A 9,347-nucleotide genomic window follows, 5' to 3' on the forward strand; every position below is an offset into this window, starting at 1 on the left:
GCCAACAGGTGGTGAAAGGCTAGGAGAGCTAGAAACACAGCTCTGATCTCCAGCACATTGATCGAGAGGGCTGATTCGGACGGAGTCCAAGTGCCCTGTGCTCGGTGATGGAGAAATACTGCTCCCCAACCGGAGAGGCTGGCATCCGTGGTGAGGATCACCCAGGACGGAGTCAGGAAGGAGCGTCCCTGAGACAGAGAGAGGGGCCGAAGCCACCACTGAAGGGAGCTCCTGGTCTGTGACGACAGAGCCACCTGCCTGTGCAAGGAAGAGATCCGCTTGTCCCAACAGCGGAGAATGTCCAGCTGCAGGGGACGCAGATGGAACTGAGCAAAGGGAACCGCTTCCATGGACGCCACCATCTGACCCAGCACCTGCATGAGGTGTCTGATGGAATGACGGCGGTGCCTCAGCAGAGAGCGCACCGCCAGACGAAGGGACTGCTGTTTGACTAAGGGCAACTTGACAAGTGCCGGCAGAGTCTCGAATTGCATCCCTAGGTACAAAAGCACCTGGGTCGGGGTCAGAGTGGACTTGGGCAGGTTGACAAGCCACCCGAACTGAACTAGCGTGGCGAGAGTGAGAGAGACACTCCGCTGGCAGTCTGCACTGGATGAGGCCTTGACTAGAAGGTCGTCCAGGTAAGGAATCACTGCCAACCCCTGGAGGTGCAGGACCGCAACCACTGCTGCCATGACCTTGGTGAATACTCGAGGGGCCGTGGCTAAGCCGAAGGGGAGAGCCACGAATTGGAAATGTTCCTCTCCGATCGCAAAGCGTAGCCAACGCTGGTGTGAAACCGCAATAGGCACATGCAGATAGGCATCTCTGATGTCGATGGATGCCAGAAAATCTCCTTGGGTCATTGAGGCAATGACCGATCTCAGAGATTCCATGCGAAAGTGCCGCACCTGAACATGCTTGTTGAGAAGCTTGAGATCCAGGATGGGCCGGAAGGAACCATCCTTTTTGGGGACTAGAAAGAGGTTTGAGTAGAAACCGCTGAACCGTTCCCGGGCGGGAACCGGAACAATTACACCGTTGGCCTGCAGGGATGCCACGGCCTGAGAGAAGGCGGCGGCTTTGGAGCAGGGGGGGGTGGACAGAAAAAATCTGTTTGGCGGGCTGGAAGAAAATTCTATCCTGTAGCCGTGGGAGATGATATCCCGCACCCACTGATCGGAGACGTGTTGCAACCACACGTCGCCAAAGTGGGAGAGCCTGCCACCGACTAAGGACGTTGCTGGCGCGGCCAGATAGTCACGAGGAGGCTGCCTTAGTGGCAGCGGCTCCTCCGGTCTTTTGAGGACGCGGCTTTGCGCGCCAGTTGGATTTACGATCCTTGACTGCGGTAGTGGACGAGGCCGAGGGCTTAGAGGACGACCAGTTAGAGGAACGAAAGGAACGAAACCTCGATTGGTTCCTGCCCTGGCCAGGTTTCTTGGCTTTAGCTTGTGGCAAGGAAGTACTCTTCCCGCCAGTAGCTTCCTTAATTATATCATCCAGATGTTCCCCAAACAGCCGGGACCCAGCAAAAGGGAGACTCGCAAGGTACTTCTTAGAGGAAGCGTCTGCTTTCCACTCTCGAAGCCACAAGATCCTGCGGATCGCGAGGGAGTTAGCGGAGGCCACCGCAGTGCGGTGAGAAGCCTCCAGGATGGCAGACATGGCATAGGATGCAAAAGCCGAAGCTTGAGAAGTTAAGGCATCCGTCTCAGGAACAGAGTCCCTGGAGAGGGAATGAATCTCCGCCAGAGAGGCAGAGACTGCCTTAAGAGCCCACACTGCCGCAAAAGACGGGGAGAACGAGGCTCCTGCCGCCTCATATACAGACTTGGCCAGAAGGTCAACCTGGCGGTCAGTGGGATCCTTAAGAGAAGTGCCATCAGCCACAGCTACGACTGTGCGGGCTGAGATTCTGGACACCGGAGGGTCTACCTTTGGGGACTGGGCCCAGTCCTTAACCACCTCCGGTGGAAAAGGAAAACGGTCATCTGAACTACGCTTCGGAAAACGTTTGTCAGGACAGGCCCTGGGCTTGTTAACAGTGGTCTGAAAGCTGGAGTGGTTAAAAAACATACTCCTAGGTTTCTTAGGAGAGGTAAACTGGTGTACCTCTATCAGAGAGGGTTGTTCCTCTGACTCTTGTGGGTTGAGGTTCAGTACGGAGTTAATGGACGCAATCAAGTCACTAACATCCGCATCACCCTCAGACAAGTCAATGGGGTACATAGAGGCAGCGTCTGAGCCCACAGTAAACGAATCCTCCTCGCCCTGCACCTCGGCTTGTGAATCAGAGCCGTGGGACGAGGAAGGAGAAGGTTCCCTGCGTCTCCGTTTAGGGGGACGGGGTCCTAGGACATGCTCTGAGGGCTCTGCAGAGCTCGGAGCCGCAGAGACACCCTGAGAAGGGGGCTGATGCATGGACAGCAGTGTCCGGGACAGCTGCCCCATGGAGTCGGCAAAAGACTGGGAAATAGCTTGTGAAAAGGAAGCTACCCAAGCCGGGGGTTCAGCCACCGGGGCCGGAGCAGCCAGAGGGACCCCTGAGGCGGCTCCAGGCTGAGACACAAACATGTTAGCACAGGCATCACAATGTGGGTATGTGCTTGGCTCTGGCAGAATGAGCTTACACGCAGTGCATATAGCGTACATGTTTGCAGCCTTGCTCCTAGTGACAGACATGCTGCTGATGGTGGAAGCTCTGCAGCCAGAATACACTCCTGTAGAAAGCCTGAGAGTGTAATAAAAGTCCACAACCAGAGGTTGTGGCTTACCAGCCCGTGCTCTCTGTGTGCCCTCCGGATTCCACCGCTCCCCTGTGAAGCGTCAGCCTTCTAACAGTATGCAGCTGCAGCATCCAGCGCCTTCCAGTGTAGGAACGCTGAGAAAATGGCGCTGGGAGAAGAGGGGGGGCGTGTATAAGCCCCAAGAGCGGGAAAAAACGGAGGGCAGAGAGATACAGGAAGAAATACAGGGGAGGGAACATCTCCCCAGAGAGGAGTGCCCTCCCCTCTGCTGGTCGGGCGGTGGGCGGCGCTGTATGCAAAACATGCAGAGAAGCCGAAAACGAAACTAGGCCCAAACAGAAGCCGGGGCCTAGATTTTAAAAAGCGGCCGACGAGCAGGCACCTTCGGCGCGGTTCTCAGGGGAAACCCCCAGAACCGTCCGGAATTAACAGTAACGCTAAAGCACATACTGTCCCCCAAATAAAAGAACCCGGGACCCCTGAAAAAACGTCTCAATACTTAGCTCTTGAGACGCAGGGCCATGTCCCTGAATGGGGGTAACGCTCCTTCCAGCAGGGACCAGACAGGGCTGCGGATGGAGACCGGCCTTCTGCGAGCAGAGAGGACCGTGGAGGCTCCCACTTCAAACAGAGCCTCGACAGAGGGTGTGAAGGAGCGCGGCATGTGAAGGCTCCAGCCTTATAAAGTCAACCTTAACAGCACCCGACAGAGTGGGGTGTGAAGGGACATGCCGGGAGTCCAGACTGGACCCGCTTTTCTTCCAAATCTTTAAAAATAAAAATAAAAAAATATCAGAGAATGCAAGTGTGTGATCCTCCTGAAACACAAAGCATTGAACTGGGTAGATTGTCATCCAGGGGGTGTATATAGCCCGGAGGGAGGAGCTACACGTTTGAGTGTAGTACTTTGTGTGTCCTCCGGAGGCAGAAGCTATACACCCATGGTTTGGGTCTCCCATAAGGAACGATAAAGAAATACAAAGGCTCCCTCATAGCTACCCAAATACTATAATGGCCCCCACATAGCCTTCCATATAGTATAATGGGTCTCACGTAACCCTTTATATATTAGAATGCACCCCATAGTCCTCCATGTATTATAATACACTCCCCATAGACCTCCATATATTATAATGCACCTCCCATAGTCCCCTATGTATTTTAATTCATCCCATAGTCCTTCTTGTATAATTCACCCCATAATCCTCAATATATTATAATTCACCCCACAGTCCTCCATGTATTATAATCACCCCATAGTCCTCTATATATTATGCTGCACCCCATAGTCCTTCATGTATTATTGTATAATGCACTCCCCATAGTCCTCCAGATATTATAATGTAGCCAACAAAGAGGATTTTAAACAGTGATTTCAGATACATAATATATCACTAGATAGTGTACATTATTAAATCAATCTAGTAATATCAAGGACTATATATGGGCAAAAATCGCATAACCACATTTAGAAAGAAAGAAAGAGAAAAAGCGATCAGGGAGCCCAATTATACAAAGAACAATCAATTTCATCAAAAATAGATTTTTATTGAGAATAAATATTGAATATTAATTATCTATCAAATACACAAGTGCTTGTTTGGACAACTCTATATGCATCAACAATATACATGTAATGGAACCGTATCATGAAAAATATATAAATATATATTCTAGAATGGATAAAATTATCATACATAAGTCAAAGATATATAATCCTTGAAGCTATAGAATATAAATTGAAACAAATATATATAGTAACAGAAATATCTGTAGATCAACAGGGATCACTTTTGCTGCACCAAGGTGTACTGAAACTCTAGTGCTTCAAGTAATATCAAACCCAGAATCGCTGGACATAGGAATGTAGCAGATATCGTTACAGACCACCAGGGGTCACTCTTGCTACACCACAGTCATATCTACCCTACTATTCACAATTACCCAATATTGGTTAAGTCAGTTAGGGATATGCCCATATAAACCCATAATGGTGAATTACCAATCAGAATTGTAAATACAGGATTGTTACTACATACATATATATACCTAAATGAACGGTTACCGTTGGAAGCGTGTGACACCCAACACGTGTTTCGGTTTCTTCGTCAGGGGGCATGCCTGATCGACCGGAAAGGAGGTTTAAATACAGCCCACCTCCAATCACCGCACATCACCATTAGTGACGCATGCGCTGTCATGGCAACTCACCGACGCGAGGTCGGCCGCCGCGTCACAGATCATCTGACCCAGGGCAACACGTGACCCGAGTACAGAGGAGCCGTGGAGACACAGCGAGCCGAACAAGCGCCGATAACCTATGACAGCCGCGCGTTCAGGTGTGGGGCAAAATTAGAATTTATATCATGAATGCAAATTTAGGATTTAAATAGAGAGATTTTTGACCACATAATAAGTGTACTATTCATTACAGAATCTAAATATATGTGAAAGATAGTGAATGAATAAATCAATCCATGATTATACTTCTATTCCCTGGAAATTGCAAACACAATATTTGTCAAGAGATACAAGTAAATCTATGTAGCCAGACAGCAATAAATAAAGTATAAATCATTATGCCTATGTTAACGTTCAAATACCCCTATACAGGATACATATCATAAATATTAGGTTAGAACGGACAGAACATGTGTAAATGATGTTATTATAAATATTAAAACTTGTATATATTACATAAGAGGGTACATCTCCCACAATACATAGTATTGGGGATAATCAAGTAGTCCCCCATCACACATATTGACAGACCCAGTTCTGCTTAGCATTCTCTAAGTATCCAAATGAACTTGCTGCTTGATCACATCTTACAATGATACCAATGTGTACAATGGTCCTATGTGTCTTGCTTTTGGGTATTATATCATTATCCAACGAACGAATTCCCTCTTCTTTATTTATTGCTGTCTGGCTACATAGATTTACTTGTATCTCTTGACAAATAATGTGTTTGCAAAAATCTCTCTATTTAAATCCTAAATTTGCATTCATGATATAAATTCTAATTTTGCCCCACACCTGAACGCGCGGCTGTCATAGGTTATCGGCGCTTGTTCAGCTCGCTGTGTCTCCACGGCTCCTCTGTACTTGAGTCACATGTTTCCCTGGGTCAGATGATCTGTGACGCGGCGGACGACCTCGCGTCGATGAGTTGCAATGATGGTGCGCGCGTCACTAATGGTAATGTGCGGTGATTGGAGGTGGGCTGTATTTAAACCTCTCCGGTCGATTGGGCACGCCCCCTGACGAAGAAACCGAAACACGTGTCGGGTGTCACACTTTTCTAACAGTAACCGTTTATTTGGGTATATGTATGTAGTAACAATCCTGTATTTACAATTCTGATTGGTAATTCACCATTATGGGTTTATATGGGCATATCCCTAACTGACTTAATAACCAATATTGGGTAATTGTGAATAGTAGGGTAGATATGACTGTGGTGTAGCAAGAGTGACCCCTGGTGGTCTGTAACGATATCTGCTACATTCCTATGTCCAGCGATTCTGGGTTTGATATTACTTGAAGCACTAGAGTTGCAGTACACCTTGGTGCAGCAAAAGTGATCCCTGTTGATCTACAGATATTTCTGTTACTATATATATTTGTTTCAATTTATATTCTATAGCTTCAAGGATTATATATCTTTGACTTATGTATGATAATTTTATCCATTCTAGAATATATATTTTTCATGATACGGTTCCGTTACATGTATATTGTTGATGCATATAGAGTTGTCAAACAAGCACTTGTGTATTTGATAGATAATTAATATTCAATATTTATTCTCAATAAAAATCTATTTTTGATGAAATTGATTGTTCTTTGTATAATTGGGCTCCCTGATCGCTTTTTCTCTTTCTTTCTATAATGCAGCGAAATAGCCCAGCATGTATTATAATGCAGCCCCCAGTCTTCCATGTTTTATAATGCACCCCCATAGTCCATGTATAAGGTAGCCCCCATAGTCCTCCATATATTATAATGCAGCCCCCATAGTCCGCCATATACTTTAATCCCACCCTATAACCCTCCATGTATTGCTGTATAATGTGTCGCGGGCAAGAGACAGATCACAACCGGCGGGCCGCACTCGGATCCGGGTGGTGGCTGTGGCTCGAGTGGCAGCCGGATCCGGGGCTCACGCAGCCGTCTGTCACTCACGATTGAAAAGGGAATATTTACAGGGGAGTTGTCTGTGATGCCACCCGTGGGTTGCGGTGAAGGTTGGTGATACCGCCGCTGCCTTGTATGTGAGTGCCCGGGACTGATGGAGCGGGGCAGCAAGGTGGAATCCCCTCCACGGGTAGGGGAGGTGTAGTCCCGGGGCCCAGAGTATTGTGAGGGTTTTCAGGGAGCAGGAAACTCACAGTTCGGTTGTCGTGGTGCTGCATGAGCTGCTGATGATTTGGACAGTCAGTAACCACACACAGTCTGTATTGTAAACCAAATTGCCAATGGCCGGTCACCTTTGGTGGGTGTCTTCGGGTCCCACACCCAGATATACAACCAGGGGCCCTTCCTTCCAAACTCTCTGTCTGTCTCTTTCTTGCCTGGACTAGTCCGCTTGAGCGGCCTCCGGACCGGATCCCCTTTCTCGGCACCGGCGGGCTACAACCCTGTCCCGGTCGGCCTCAGGTTCCCTGCGACTGGATCTCCGTCGCCTGTGGCCCTCACTGCCACCTAGTCCGGTAGTCCAGGGCTCCAACCCCAACTACCACCTTCTCCAGGGAGCTGCAACTCCTTCCTGTCAGCTCTTCACTGATTACAGCACAAACTGAAACTTAACTCCTCTCTGCACTTCCTAAGCTCCTCTCGCCCCCTCCCATTTTCCTGGGGAGGGGGTGAGTAGGGTCTGATTGGCTGGTGTACTGTATATCTGTGTGGGGACTGTGTTGGTGTCAAGGTGGATTAACTCTTTTGTGACTACCTGGTTTTGCCAGGGCGTCACATAATGCACGCCCCATAGTCCTCCATATATTATTATACACCCCCATAATCCTTCATGTATTATAATTCCCACATAGTCCTCTATGCATTACTGTATAATACACTCCCCATAGTCCTTTATATATTATAATGCAGCCCCCATAGTCGTTCATATTGTATTACACAGCCACCTTACCTTTCAATGCACCCCACAGTCCATGAATAAGGTATCCACCATAGTCCTTCATATTGTATTATGAAGCCCACATAATGTTTAATGCACCCCCATAGACCTCTGGTAATCGTGCACTCACTGATTAAAGAAAAAAATAAACAAGTACTCACCTCTCCTCATTCCCCACTGCTCCGATCAGAGTCCTGCGCTCTGCATGTCTCAGCACAGCGGCGCGCAGTAGTGATATTACCGCGCTCTGCTGAACTGAGATGTTGATCATAGGCACAGGGAGAAAATGATGAAGGAGGGAAAGGACCGCTCCACTCCCTCTCTCATCATGGTTTTGTGCGATAATGGGCAATGACCCCCACAAGCGAGGGGGGCCCGATGCTGCCTCTAGCACCAGCTCCCCTGACTCATAGGCCCCATATAGGCCGCATGGTCTGCCTACATTGGCGGTACACCACTGGTGCAAAGTGAAGAAAAAAAGGAGCGCCATATTTCAGTTCAGATTTAGTTTGAGTGTTTTGCAGGTGCCATGTCACATTGGCAGAGCCCTATACGCCTTTTCACTGGGAGTCAAGTTAGAGCCCATCTTCCGCAGCATGAGTAAGACCCGCACCTTCTGCTGAACATACATCTCGTCCGGACTCTTCCCGGGGGCCCTCTCACGGATCATACCCCCTGTCCTGCACCCTCTTTAATGAAGGGGCTTCCAGGTGCAGTCAGTAGGATGGTATGGAGGGGACGCCTTTTCGGAGCGGCTCTTCCATCCAGCCAGCGCCTGGCTCCTCCTCCTCGGCCACTCGGTGCGCGGCTCCGGCCTGTACGCGGCAGTGTCTGGCGGCTTCTCTCCTCCACAGCCTGGGAGTCACCAGCAGCGACAATCTCCATACTTTTTATATTTGGGGTCTGTTAACCATTTATTGTGGAAGATTCTAAGGTATATTGAATTTTTGCTATATATTTGCATAGGTAGTATTCATTAATATTTAGCATTCAGGTTTTTTCAATTTATTTGGTTAAAATTGGTGTGAATTGTATTTGATCATTTATGAAATATTTAGGAGGACTTTGACTTATTATAGGCAGGTCATATATGGAAGCTGAGCTGCATGTTACTTTACGCTGAGGAAAAAAGCACAGTGAGCATGGGACTGCTATAATTTCCATCCACTGTGTTTGTAGTGCACAGTGCAGCATTTTGGATGCACCGAATATACGATGCCTCCAAAACGCAGCTATTCCTGATCATGGGCACGTACATTTACATGTAATCCCTGGTGTAAGCGCTCAGCGTAGAGATCAGGATAAACATGAGCTGCGCCTTTGAGAGGAAGAATGAACAAACCAATAGCAGTTGAAATTGGTTTTATTTATTTTATTCCTCTGCTCAGAAGGATTACAGCGATCTCAAATTTATATACCGTATTTTTCGTTTTATAAGACGCACCAGAATATAAGGCGCA

This window comes from Anomaloglossus baeobatrachus, unplaced genomic scaffold (genome assembly GCF_048569485.1).
Source record: "Anomaloglossus baeobatrachus isolate aAnoBae1 unplaced genomic scaffold, aAnoBae1.hap1 Scaffold_422, whole genome shotgun sequence".
Taxonomy (NCBI): Eukaryota; Metazoa; Chordata; class Amphibia; order Anura; family Aromobatidae; genus Anomaloglossus; species Anomaloglossus baeobatrachus.